The sequence below is a fragment of the Panthera uncia genome, assembly GCF_023721935.1.
Source record: "Panthera uncia isolate 11264 chromosome A1 unlocalized genomic scaffold, Puncia_PCG_1.0 HiC_scaffold_17, whole genome shotgun sequence".
Classification (NCBI taxonomy): Eukaryota; Metazoa; Chordata; class Mammalia; order Carnivora; family Felidae; genus Panthera; species Panthera uncia.
Window position 1 is genome coordinate 65,630,847 of NW_026057577.1, and position 14,408 is coordinate 65,645,254.

The following is a 14,408-nucleotide window of genomic DNA, read 5'->3' on the forward strand; positions in this document are numbered from 1 at the left end:
CTCTCTTCTGAATGTGAAAAGGGGAACAGTAAGCCTACTATTATGTTGCTTGTGCCCCAAGAACAATATTGCCACTACTGAAAAAAAGAATATTATTTTCTCTAGGAAACCAAGCATATTACATGTAAATCATTCATGTGCTCTTTAAAATATTTGCATGTTGATGAGCCCAAGATTTCTCATTTTCCTTCCATTTTTACAGTATCTCTCTGGTCATGGCTTAAAATCCATCACCAAAAATGCTAGTTGCCAATATTTCACTGTTAATTCTAAATATGCATAAGTAGTATCTCCTATGCAAGGTCATGTCTGTGATGGAGATCATACATTTGGGTATGAGTCATCTAGCCCAAATGTGTAAAAAGGCAACATCTTATTGGTAATGTCTTATCACCTTACAGAGCACTTCATCCAAATATATTCTCTTGAAAACTGAAAGGGATAAATATGTCATATACTCGATTGGTCTGTAGGAGACGTATGTCCTACAATTCCTTTCCTACCATACTCCAGCAATATTCAGCATGAAAGAAGAGAATATAACAAGGTAGCACATTGGAATGTATGAGCACAGTGAGGACTATGTGGAAATACACTGAGTGTTCTTTGCCATAAGGTAGGACCCAGAGAATTTTCCACCAAATGTCCAATTCCAAACTCAGCCTGCAAAGGAATTAGCTAATTTGTTTCCCAGTTCAACCTCTTCTAATGCCAGAATTAAAGTGTGGCTGCCCCTTGTGCCCACTGGACCTCAATGAGCAATGGATCCAAGAGTATTCCATAATGCTTTCATCATTTCTGCTTTTTTTAAAAAATTTTTCAAATAGGAACTTTTATGTAATTTTTGGTTCTTTCACATGTAATATTTTTGAAGAGAAAAAAAACATACCACGTTAACTTTTACAGCATCAAAAAGAAAGTGATAAACCAAAAGCATAATTAACTTTGTTACTTTAACATAACACGGTTTTGATAGATCCCAGCTTACTAACATCTCCACAGGCCACTTTCTTCCTCAGTATGCACAGATGAATGAAGAGATTAAACAATTTTTGTGACTGACAGCAAGGTCAGACTTTAATTATCATGCTAACTTCATGTACTAGATTCCATAGATTTACTACTTTCCTACTTGTTAATAAAAGTACTTTATTTTTACAAAATTTTATTTGTAATACTTTATTTTTACAAAATTTTACCAGCCTTATGGTTTCTATGTCTTGTCTCTTGTAAATACTGCTGCTTTGAGTTAGTGTTTTAGTTACCTTTGGATATATTCCCAGAAGTGGAATTGCTGAATCTTATGATGGTTCTATTTTTTTTAATTTTTTTTTAGGATCTCTATACTGTTTTCCATACTAGCTGTACCAATTTACAATCCCACCAATAGTGCACAAGAATTCCCTTTTCTCCATATTCAAACCAGCATTTGTAATCCGTTGTCTTTTTGAGGATAGCCATTTTAGCAGGCATAGGTGAGATGTCATTGTGGTTTTAATTAGCATTTCACTAATGACTAGTGATGTTGAACATCTTTTCATATTCCTGTTGGCATTTCTTGTATCTTTTTTGGAAAAATAACTACTGAGGCCCTTTGCCCATTTTTTAATTGGGTTATTTGGGCTTGGGGGAGGAATGTTTGTTTACTACTGAGTTGTACAAGTTCTTTATGTTTGGGACATTAACTCCTTATCAGATAAATGGTTGGCAAATATTTTTTCCCATTCCATAAATTGTCTTTTTTGCTTTGTTGATGGTTTCCTTTGCTCTGCAGAAGCTTTTTAGTTTGATATAGTCCCACCTGTTAATTTTTTATTTTACTGCTGTATTTTAAGTGTCATATCCAAAAAAAAATCACTTTGAAGACCCATGTCAAGGAGTTTTTTTTTCCTATGCTTTCTTCTAGGAATTGCATGATTTCAAGTCTTACATTTAAATCTTTAATCCATTTTAAGTTAATTTTCATGAGTGATATAAGATGTGGGTCCACTTTCATTCTTTTACATAAGAATATCTAATTATCCCAGCACCATTTAATAGGGACTGTCTTTCTTCCATTGAGTTTTCTTGGCTCTCTTGTCAATAATAGTTGACCATATAGGTCTGGGCTTATTTCTGGGCTCGTGATTTTTTTCCTATTGGTCTATATGTCTGTTTTTATGCTAGTTCAATATAATTTTGATGATTATAGCTGCATAGTATAGCATGGAATCAGGAAGTGTAATAGCTCCTGCTTTGTTCTTCCACAGGATTTCTTTGGCTTTTTGGGGTCTTTTGTGACTCCATATAAATTTTAGTACTGCTATTTCTACTTCTGTAAAAATGCCATTGAAATGTTGATAGGGATTGCATTGAATCTATAGATGGATTTCAGCAGGATTGACATTTTCACAATATGAATACTTCCAATACATAGACACAGGATACCTTTCCATTTATATGTGTTTTAAAGTTATCACTGTAGACATCTTTGACCTTGTTAAATTTATTCCAAAGTATTTTATTGTTTTGGGATGATATTATAAATGAGATTGATTTCTTTTTTCCTTATCAGAAACTCCACTGTTGGTATATAGAAACGCTTCTGATTTTTTATGTTAGTTTTCTATCTTGCAATTTTACGGAATTCATTGATCAAATCCAACAGTTTCTTGGTTGAGTCTTTAGGATTTTCTAAATATAAAAACATGTAATCTGCAAATAGAATGTCATTTCTTCTTTTCCAATTATATCTTTTATTTCTTTTTCTTGCCTTATTACTCTAGCTAGAATGTCCAGTACTATATTGAACAGAAGTTTGTCTTGTTCCTGAATTTAGAGGAAAAACTTTCATTCTGAATGGATGTTGAATTTAGTTTAATGCTTTTTCTGCATCTATTGAGATGATCACATGATTCTTTTCCTTCATTCTATTAATCTGATATATCACACTGTTTGATTTGCATATGTTGAATCATCCCTGCACTCTAGGAATAAATCCCACTTTGATCATGGTGGATGATCATTTTAGTGTGCTGCTGAATTTGGTTTGCTAGTATTTTGTTGACAATTTTTGCATCTATATTTATCAGGGATATTGTCCTATAGTTTTCTTTTGTTTTGTTTCCAGTAGTGTCTTTTTTCTGGTTTCCATACCAGGATAATACTGGTCTTATAAATGAGTTTGGGAGTGTTTCCTCCTTTTTGACTTGTGAGAGAGTTTGAAAAGGATTGGTGTTAATTCTTTAAATGTTTGGTCACCAGTCAAGCCATATGATCCTGTGCTTTTCTTCACTGGGAGATTTATTTTCTTCACTTCTCCTTACTAGTAATTGGTCTACTCAGATTTTCTATTTCTTCCTGATACAGTCTTAGTAAGTTGTATGTTTTAAAGAATTTTGCCATTTTCTAGGTTGTCCAGTTTGTTGGCATATAGTTGTTCAGAGTACCATCTTATAATCCTTTGAATATCTGTAGTGTCAGTTGTAATGTCTCCTTTTTCATTTATAATTTTCTTGATTCAAGTCCTTTCTCATTTTCTTTGTCTTTCTCATTTTCCTTGGTTTGTCAATTTTGTTTATCTTTTTAAAGAATCAACTCATAGTTTAGTTAATCTTTCCTATTGTTTTTCTCATCTCAATTTCATATATTCCTACTCTCATGTTTATTATTTTGTTTCTTCTGCAAACTTTGGGCTCAGTTTGTTCTTTTTCTAATTCTTTAAGGCATAGAGTTAGGTTGTTTATTTGGGAACTTTCTTGTTTCCTAATGTAGGCACTTATTACTATAAACTTTCCTTTTAGAACTGCTTTTGCTGCATCCCATAAGTTCTGGTATACTGTGTTTCCATTTTTGCTGTCTCAAGAAGCTTTTTTTATTTCCCCTTTAATTTCTTCTTTGAGTCATTTGTTGTTCAGGAGATTGTTGTTTAATCTCTGTATGTTCATGAATTTTCCAGTTTTCCTCTTGTAACTGATTTCTAGTTGCATGTCATTGTGGGCAGAAAAGATAGTTGATATGATTTCCATCTTCTTGAATTATATAAAGTTTTGTGACCTAACATGTGGTCTATCCTACAAAATGTTCCACATAGGGATGCCTGAGTGGCTCAGTTGGCTGAATGTCTGACATCGGCTCAGGTCATGATCTCACAGTTTGTGGGTTCGAGGTGCGCAACAGGCTTGCTGCTGTCAGTGTAGAGCCTGCTTTGGATCTTCTGTTCCCTCTCTCTCTGTCCCTTCCCTGTTCACACACTCACTCTCAAAAATAAATTTAAAAGACATTTAAAAAATGTTTAAAAAATGTTCCATGTGTGTTTCAGAAGAATGTGTACTCTGCTGTTGTTGGACAAAATATCTGTTAGGTCTATTTGGTTTATAGTGCTGTTAAAATCTGTGGTTTCTTTGTTGATTTGCTAGATGTATGATCTATCCATTGTTGATAATGGGATATTAAATCCCAACTATCATTGTACTGCTGTTTATTTCTGCTTTTAACTCTGTTAGTTTTTGCTTTATATATTTAGGTGCTTCAATGTTGACTGCAGAAATACTCTTAAATACAGAGAACAAACTGAGGTTTGGTGGGGGTAGGGAGTTGGGTAAATGGGCATTGGGCATTGAGGAGGGCACTTGTTGGGATGAGCACTGGTTATTGTATGTAAGTGATGAATCATGGGAATCTACTCCTAAAGCCAAGACTATGCCATCTGTCATATAAAATAATAAAATAAAATTGCTACACCTTCTTGATGCATTGACTTTTTTATCATTATATAATGACTTTGTCTCTTTTTAATCTATTTTGTCTGATATAAATATAGTTACCCCTGATTTTTTGGTTACTATTTGCTTGAAATGTCTTTTTCCCTCCTTTCATTTTCAGTTCATGTGTGTCTTCAAGGCTAAAGTGAGGTAGCATATGGTTGGATCTTGTTTTTTATCCATTTTATTCATTCTATGTCTTTGGATTGGACAGTTTAATCTATTTACATTTAAAGTAATTATGGACAGGTAAGGATTTATGACTGCTGTTTTGTTCACTGTTTTCTAGTTATTTTGGAGATCCGTTTTTCCTTGTTTCTTAACCTGTTGTCTTTTTTTTTGTTGGATGGGGGTTAATGTCTTTTGGTATCAGTATGCTTTGACTTCTTTATCATGTTTTTGTGTAATTACTACAAGTTTTTCCCTTGTGGTTACTATAAGGCTTACACAAAATGTCTTAAATTTATTACACTATTTTTAAACTGATAACAAGTTCACTTTGATAGAATTGGTATACTTTATACTTTACTTCTTCTCCTCCTCATAGTTTAGGTTTTTGCTGTTATAATCTACATGTTTTTTTATATTGTGTAACTAATATCAGATTATTGTATTTATGGCTATTTTTGTAACATCCTTTTAACTGTTAAATTACAATTTTGAGTTATACACCACTATTACCATAATGCAGAATCTATGGCTATATATATATATATATATATATATACACCAATAACATTTATAATACCTTTTTATGTTTTTATAATGTAAATTAATGTTCTTCTACTTCCACTCTAAGAACTCCCTTTAGCATTCCTTATAAGCCAGGTCTGGTGGTAATGAACTTCCCTAACTTTTCTCTGTTTGGGAAAGCTGTTATACCTCCTTCATTTTGGAGGACAGCGTGGCTGGGTATGGAATTCTTGGTTGACAGTTATGTTCTTTTAATAATTTCAATATATCATTCCATTCTTTCCTGGTCTGAAAAGTTTCTGTTGAGAAATATTCTAGTAGTCTTATGTGGCTCCCTTGTACGTAACTTCTCTGTTTTCTCTTGCTATTCTTAAAATTCCCTTTCACTTTTCAAAATTTAATTATAATGGGTCTTAGTATAGCTGTTTTCAGGTAGAACCTATTTGGAATTATTAGAGCCTCATGGATCTGGATGTCCATTTCTCTCCCCAAGAAGAGAGAGGAGCTGTCAGCCATTATTGCTTCAAATATACTTTCTGTCCCTTTCTCTTTCTCTTTTCTTTCTGAAAGTCCCATATGCAAATATTGTTTCTTTTCATTATGTCCCATAATTCCTGTAGGATTTCTTCACTCCTTATTCTTTTTTATTTTTACTCCTCTGAGTTGGTAATTGTTAATGTCCTATCCTCTAGGTTTTTGATTCTTCTGCATGGGCAAGTCTACTTTTGAAATTCTCTATTGAATTCTTCAGTTCAGTTATATTTTTCAACTCTAGGATTCTCTGTTGACTTGGGTTTTTTTTTTTAATGATTCTTATTTCCTTGTCAAATTTCTCATTTTGTACATGCATTGTTTTCCTAATTTCATTTACTTGTCAGTTTGTGTTTTCTTGAAGTTCACTAAACTTCCTTATGAGGATTATTCTGAATTCTTTGTCTGATAGTTCAAAGATCTCCATTTCTTTAGGGTCAGTTCCTGGACCTTTATTGTTCTTTGATGGTGTCACGTTTTCCTGATTTTTCATGATACTTGATTTCTTATGTTAGTATCTGTAGAGTAATGAGGTTCCTCTTCTCTACTTTACAGGTTTGTTTTGGCAGAAACAGCTTTTTACCAGTCAGCTCAGTTGGGTTTCTGGATGTGCCTGCTGGCAATGTTTTTGGACAGGAGAGGCCTGCTATTATGGTCTATGTTTGAGCAAGGCAACTATTCAAGCTCTGAGAATGGAGATGGGTGGGAAGGGCTGCCACTGGCTGAGAACAGCTGGATAGGACTGCTGGCTTGGTTCCCTATCTAAGTGAGACTATTGGATGGGCTCCACAGAAGCCTGGATTCTCTGGGCAGGTTTACTAGATGGTCATGACTTGTTACTATATTCAATAATAGTTGAGGTATAAATTAGTTTCCCTGCCCTGGCAGGGAACAGGCTGCAATTCAGGGCCTGTATAGCTCATTGTTTGGAAGCCTAAATCAGGACTGAAGAAGCATTGAATTCCTTGGTCAGATGAGGCCACTGGTTTTGTTCTACAGATAGAAGCCATGGCTATGCTCTCTGTGCCACTGTATGTAGGACTATTAAATGGGCTACGCAGCTTCCTGTGTACTCTGGTTAGTTCCCCTGGTCAGACAAACTGAAGGCTGTATTCAACAATAATAAGTACTACAAATGAGATTCCCTCTCCAGGTCCAGTGGGAAAGGCAGCTTTAAAACCAGTAAAACTTTGAGCATAAGAGACTCTTAAAAACTGAGAACAAACTGAGGGTTGATGGGGGGTGGGAGGGAGGGGAGGGTAGGTGATGGGTATTGAAGAGGGCATCTTTTGGGATGAGCACTGGGTGTTGTATGGAAACCAATTTGACAATAAATTTCATATATTAAAAAAAAAAGTGATTTAAAACCAGTAAAACTTTGTTTGCTGTCTTAACCCAACTCACACCTCAAGTCTCTTGGCTGAACAGGGCCACTGTCTTTGCTCTGCAAACTATTAACTTTGTCTGCCCTTCTCTCAATTTAAGTGCTGCTGGCCCACACCGCTGTCAAGTGTTTTCACCAGCCCTTCTGGTTAGAAGGGGTTGGAAGACACTCTCTACAGTGAGTGAAGCTATGTCTCAGCCCTCTTTCCTGGGCAGAAAAGGGAAGGGCCACTCCAGACTACTCCTAATTTCCCAAATAGGATCTCCCTTGGAAAGGGAGATAGCCAGGAGCTACCCTCAGCCTTATCTATGAAGATAGATATAGATATAGATATAGATATAGATTTTGATATATCTATATCTATATCTATATCTATATCTATATCTATATATCAAAAGAAGGCTCTACACCCAGTACTGGCTTTGCTCTAAGGGCAATCTGCTCTGCCCATTTGTAGGCTTGAGTATTGCTGGTCCACAGAGCTTCCAAGAGTTATCACAGGCCTTCTGGTAAATGGGGCTGGAAGACACTCTTCACAGCAGGTGGGGCCTTGACTCAACACCTTGCCTGAGAGCGGGTAAACTAGGATCCAGGTCCAGCAAATCTCCTCATTTGAAGATCTGAATCAGGCAGATCTGCATCCCACCAAGTTCTTTGCTCAGAGTGTGCTCCCAACATGGCTCTGCAGATAAGCCAAGAGGTTAGGATTACTACTTGGGCTCTGTAGGTATGAACCTAGTCTGCTAAGATCCATGTGCTGGTTATTGCAAGCCTCTCCCCCTTTTCTCTGTCACAGTCAAATTGCCAGGGGCTGGACCCCAACGTTTCTCCTGCACTTCCCATGCTGCAAGATCAGAGTAGGGGTTTCCACAAAGCAACCCGCAATGCTAAGGGAGGCTGATGGAGGAACCTAAGACTCATGGGAGACCTCTCCATGTGGTGCTGCACAGCCCTGAGGCAGGGCAAAGTGCTCAATGTGTAGCCACCTCTCTTACTCTGCTGATGCAGTCTCTCTTGGTCCCTGAGGTGCAGGGGGTGCTTCAGCCTCACTTCCATGTTCTAGGATTCTCACAGCAGTGTCTTGTTCATGAATAGTTATTGTTTGTTCTTCTTGTAAGGGGACATGAAGTCAGGAACAGCCTATATCACCATCTTGGTGGCATCACTTCTGTTAGTTTCTGCTTATAAGTCAAATGTGTATGAGTCTACCAGCATTAAGCTGGGTGAGTGGTTTATTCATTTACTAAACAAATATTTCTTGAATGGGTTGATGGCAGGCATCAAAGTAGGTGCTGAGAACACAACAGCAAATAAGATAAACCTAGTCCTGTGCTCTGCTCAGGCAGGCTACATTATAAGGGAAGACAGAAAATTAGCCAAGTAATTACAGGGGAAACAATTATAGACATACTTAACTTACTTTTTGTCAACTATATTCATTCAGATCAGAAAAAAAAAAAGAAATGCAGAAGAGTTGGCAGAGGGGAAAAGAGAAACATAAAAAATCTAAACTCTGCCCACCATTCTTCTCACTGATAACATGTCCTGACATAAACATGATCCAGAAAATATGAAATCTCAGTTACCACCTGCCATGCATAATGTGAACATCTCACCATGGGATGATCTAAGTGTTTTGAAGGTTTGACCACTAAATACAAGTCACTGCCTTCATCTTATCTTCAACTGAATTAATAGCAGTCTAGAAGACAAATAGGTTGTGCTGGATTTATTAAAGACAGGATAAATAAATATATCCTCCAATGTGGTAACTTCCTATAGGATTTTTCAAAGGTAACTTTGACCTTGTGTGAATCCTGTTTACTGAAGTGCATAAGCTATGTCTCTACTCTATTATAGTGTGGTATATGGCAGAAAAGAAAAGCTCCGGGCACATAGACCAAAATTTTTCCTGTTTGATTTTACAGATCACCATAAATGCAAATGAAGTGAAATGAATGATGAGAGGGTCATATTTCCTGCCAAACACTATAGAGTTCATGCTCTTTTCCTTTAGCAATGCCTGTTCAATACTGTTATCTTTAGTGTGCAAAGCAAATTTAAAAAGATCAAAGCGTTTTACCATTAGGACAAGATATTTTCTCACTCGAGAAGATGCTGTATTTAATCCCAGTGCAATTCTTCTTGATACAAATGAGATGGATCAAAAAACAAACAAGCAAGAGTGAATAGTGGAGTGTCTTCACTCTTCATTTCTATTAGTAGACCCTCGGGATGAGACATTTGACTATTTCCTTCCCGTCTGCTTCCTCAATGGGCAGTGCCAGCAACCCTGCTCAAATGAACTGGGCTTAAGGAAAGACTTTGGATGAACATACTCCATGTAATGAAAGAGAATCAGAGTAAAAAATGAAAGCAGTCACCTGCATAATTCAAGGCAAAAGCTCATTTTTATCTCTATTACCTGGATACTTGGAGTGAGAGGGAGGCAGTAAATTATCTCGATAATTGCATTATTTCTTTAACTCAATGCATCTTCATCCTCAACTACAAAAAGTTTCTTATTTTCTTTCTGCAATAGTCCAATTTCTAAACTTAATTGAAATAAATAGCAAAACCAAATGCAAGCATTATCATTCACACGAAGACTTGATGACCCAGAGAAGTATATTGGCCTTACAGCACTTAACTTTTGCATTACTGTTTCATTACAATATCACTTAATTGATATTCAAAAACATGCAAGCTCATGCAACTTTCCCATAAACCAAAGTAGAAAATGTTGAAATGGAGAAGAACAACAAGAATGCATAAATAAAATATGAAGAGTTTTGTCATGTTCTATTAGGGTTTTTCATGTTAGCATCCTATTATATTAGTATTTGTTTTCACTAATATGAAATGAAAATTGCTGAAATGATTGCATGGTCATATCTTGTTAGGCAATTCAAATTCTAAAATTATATGATTCTAATATAAGATGAAAGAAAATTGTTAATATTATAAAAAGTTTCTAATATGATGTGAAGGCCCATCTGGAAAAAAAAAAAGTTTAAGTTACTTTAGAGTGATTTCTTGGAAATATTTTCTTCATAGGAACCAGGTGGTGACAAAGAATCAGAAATTGGGCACGAGGATATCACTAGTTGACTGGATACATAAACAGAAAATATTTCTCTCAAACAGTCAATATATTGCATGAATTTTTTTTATTCATTCTACAAGTGAATTTGTTTTTAAATGCAGGAAGTAACTGCAGTGATTTCATTTTGGGGGGTATTTTGTTTGTTTGTTTTTAAGAAAAGTCACTATTAGTAATATTACTCTTCATAATACGTTTTCATGTGGAAGTTAGTATTAATTACTAAACAATAAACTAATTGCTAAATAACACAGCTTGATGTCTTGTCTATGGTAATAAATGTAGGGTATTGCTTAAGTTAAGGTAATATTTTTTTAGCACTTACGGAGAGACCTGTTTAATTTAGTGCATATCTTAAATGTGATATTATATCATTTAGTGGTCTGATTTATTAAATAATTTGGGGTTAAATCTAAAGTTCACTTTCAATCTAGGCCTAAGTGTGATGCTTTGGGGTATCAGAAGCAGCAGCATGCCTAATGTAACTTTGAAGTCAAAGTACACCTTCTTTATCAAATTCATGTTTTATGTTACAGAAACCTGGCATAAGAATCGAGAGATGAAAGAAACACTAGAAGAATAGAATAATTGGTTGTAAAGGATGCTATTTACTCTTTTATAAATACCAATTTCCAAATTCTATATGATTCCCTAAAATATTCTATTTGAATGAAGACTGCCACATTTTAGCATTTATCTTAATGTCACATTTTATACACTGAAGAAAACTTTTCTCTCAAAGATAACATTATCAATAGTTTACAAAACGATTATGATTGCTTGAAGGGTGAGGTTTAGGAAATCTAGTCCTGACATATATTACTTTTAGGGAAAAATAAATTTATCTCAATTGGCTCTTGGCTCTTAATGTCAGCTAAACAGAAAAACCATTTAAAATTAGCTGTCAGACACAAAAATCATCTGTTGATTTTTGATGTTTGATGAGTTGAAATTAGATGTTTTATAAAGAAGACAAGGTGAAAAACTTGGCTTTAGGATAGGCCAACTTTCTTCACACAACGTATTTCATCTTAACTGTGGTGTGGATTGTGTTTGCCAGGACCAGGCTAGTCCTATCTCTCTCTCATTTCACCCAACTTGAACGGTTCAACCCCATGTCCATTCTTCAAAGATGTTTTGGGATAAGAACCATCCTGATAAAAACTTCTCCGGGGCCATTTGGATCTCTGTGGTGAACCAATAAAGCAAACTAACTAAAATAACAGCTGAGCTAACCATGAGAATGTTTAAAACGATAAGACTTGAATGACAGCTTTTCTAAATTCCAGTCAACTTTCCTAATTACCATATCTGTCCTGGTTTGAGCATCTAGGTCTTGTTACCAAGTCTTCTCTTGTCTGAGGAAAAGAAAATTCACTGGAAGAAGTTTCTGAGGGTAGTGATAAGAACTGGAACATCCATATCACTTCATGATCCCTTTCCAATCAACTATACAGTCAGAAGATCAGATACATCTTGGAACAGGAAACTTTACCATTAAAAAAAAAAGACAAAAACAAGAACCACAGCTCCACTGTATATCTTCCATAAAGAATAGATTTTCCTATTTCTCTATAGTGAGGGATTTTTCAGTGTTGGAAACTGTATACTTATCTATGTTCTAATTAATCAAGATAACATGATTCATCCTCAAGTTAGACTTTATCCTAAGCAATTTTTCTAATGTTTTCACTAACTTTCTTTAAATTGCCAGCGTGGTGAAGATGTAATGTGTCACCAAGGCCCTTGTCTTTATTTCTGTCTAGTACTGGTGGAAGCTGCAAAACTTACACACTGTATTATCTATTGCAGTGAGAATACTGCCAGCCCCAAATCAAACGCCTTTCTTTCCTCAAAGCCCCAACAATGCTTCCCTCCCCACTCCACCCCTCATAAATTAGCAGTGTTTAGAAGGAGACTTGCCAACGTTCTTTAGATTACTTTAAGGAAAAGCTCCATCATCCATAATACATTTGGGCCTCTTTTTTAGTTGAAGATTTATATATTTTTTTTATTGATGGGTTATGAATATTGACACAGGAGATATTCATTGTTTATTGAAGGCTTGTTTACATAAAAGATCTTCACAGGCTACCCCCTAAGTCTAGAGGTCCTAAACCAGTGTCAGGGAGCTGTCTGGGTATTTTTTCCCACGTATTGCACTGCCATTCTACCAACAATAGAGGCCCATTAACGTTTGGCCCTTCAAGTTACTGCAGCCCAAGCCTCAGTGGCAGGACGTCTGCCCAATATGTAAAATAACGGAATGAATGGATTCCTTGGAAACAATGATAACAAGACCTGGCTGAGCTAACTGTGACAGCATGTGGTAATTTTCCAGCCCGCTGGCCCTGTAAAGGAAACTGGAACACAAAGCGGAGACTGCAGGGCGGGCCGGCCTGAATAGCTGCAAACAAGTGCAGAATATCTGATGATGTCATACGCACAGTTTGACAGATGGGGCTGGACAATTTTTCCCCCTTCAAACGTGTTCTTCTTAACTATTTGTATTCCATCAGCTTCTCGCTTGGGAAGTTCGATCCTGAGATCACCTGCTTGAAAGACTAAACAAACCTTAACTGTCATGTGCTTGATTCGAGTACCACTAGTTTTATGAAGAAAAATGATATCCAGTCTTAGGGGCTGAAGGCTGAGGGGAGCAGCGGGGGGAGAGAGCGTTGCTGTGGATTAATGCATCATCTCTGCTTTCAGCTGTGGGCCAGGTTTTGAGTCTCGCTCTGACTGAATCCTGCCATATACTCTGAATAGCATAATGAAGTATTGTTACTGCCCCAGTCTAGCCATTACATCAGGGAAACAGACATCCAAAGTTATCAACACTGATTACTAGCTGGGCTTTGTGTCTATAAAATAAATACATTAAAAGACGCCTTTTTCTCAGTCTTATGGGTGTTCCCTCAAGGTTGGATGCTTTCGTGTTTATAGTTCTAGGTGTCACTATATACAAGTGGGTGCTAGGGTATATCTGTAGACAGTGCTCACCCAAAACATGCTGGTGTGGAGATTCGCATTTGTACGTGTGTTCAAGTTGGTCCATGGGAGACAGAGAAAATGAAGATTGACAACATTTATAAAAATGAGACACAACTCAATTAAAATTCACCGAAAATAGTAAATGAACCGGCATACACGCTTTAATTATAACAACATAGGACTGTCTCTTCCTTCCTTCAAATAAGTAGTTGCTTTGGATCTCACATGTCTCCACCGTTTTATTCATGTGCTTCTTTTTATTTACTTTTCAAGGAATTTATGTAAATATATGGAGGCTACAGAATGGGTCTCAGATACAGCTTTATTCGCTAATCTTTTCATCCGATAGCTAACCAAAGTGGGATAGGCAAAGGATTCTGTTTGTGGGGAAGTGCTATCTGTCCCACAGAAAGGCATGGCACACTGCCTAGCCTGCAGAAACAAGAATAATAGCAATAGCATGATAATGAAAAGTAATGATGAAGATTTACAAAACACCTTTTCAACTAGCAAAGCACCATACACTAAATAAACCACTTTCTTCCGAGTCTCCTAGACTATAGAAGCTGTGTAGAAGCTATGCTCAACTTAACTTCCCCTGGTTGATCTAACATACTTGTTGGGTAAGGGGGGGAAGTGATAAATTTAAGCAAGGAGAATTCTCCCTCTCATCCTGAAGACTAGTTATAACCAACTCACCCTTGCTTTCACCTTCCACTCTCACCTTTTAGATGTAAAGGGAAAAACATGTCCCTGATATCCTCTACTATTACCAGCTCACCTAGGCACAATCGGACTATGCTTTGTCCCCTGTCTGTGCATTCGTTCCTGAGTGTCTACTACCTGCTTGTTACCAGGTCATCGCTTTATTCTGTGCAAATGCTCGAACTGAGATTGTGTCACTACTTTAAGGTCAGTGTAAGAGAATTATTTGCACAATGCACATTTGCAGCAGTCGCTA